Here is a 417-nt window from a genome sequence, read left to right on the forward strand (position 1 = left end):
CCTATAGAAGTGTGTCCGAGCTGCAGGCAGAGCCATGGACTGCGTCCTTTTCTATTGTAACGCAGCTGCATGTTTCTGATGGAAGACGCAACAATAGAACGCAGGGTGAGATTTAGCGTCAAATACTTAAAGGACGCGTCCACTCGCTGAAATCTTCATTTAAAGGGAAGTTCACAAAAACAGGGGATCCTCAGCCTCTCTAGGCAACACAAACATGTCCACCCTCCTGGCACCGCCCCCAGCACACGCACACTCCGCCGGTTCCGCAGGGTAGTGTCTGCTAGAAGCGGGCCCATGTGTAGCATAACCCTTTGGGGCCCCTCATAACACTGCCTAGGCTCGGTCTCCACCTGGAACACTCGGGACACCTCCGGACATTGATGGTGCCCCCCCCCCTCCCCCCCCGGCTTTGGGTAT

The 417-nt window shown here is 55.6% G+C and overlaps 1 protein-coding gene across 1 annotated transcript in view; it reads right to left on the bottom strand.

Moving 5' to 3' along the window:
* The window catches only part of ADAMTS15 (ADAM metallopeptidase with thrombospondin type 1 motif 15), a 48,755-nt gene that overhangs the window by 12,645 nt on the left and 35,693 nt on the right, over window positions 1–417 (bottom strand). The gene's annotated exons all lie outside the window — the stretch shown is intronic.

The sequence above is a fragment of the Nanorana parkeri genome, unplaced genomic scaffold, assembly GCF_000935625.1.
Source record: "Nanorana parkeri isolate BGI_ZX_2015 unplaced genomic scaffold, ASM93562v1 scaffold3341, whole genome shotgun sequence".
Taxonomy (NCBI): domain Eukaryota; kingdom Metazoa; phylum Chordata; class Amphibia; order Anura; family Dicroglossidae; genus Nanorana; species Nanorana parkeri.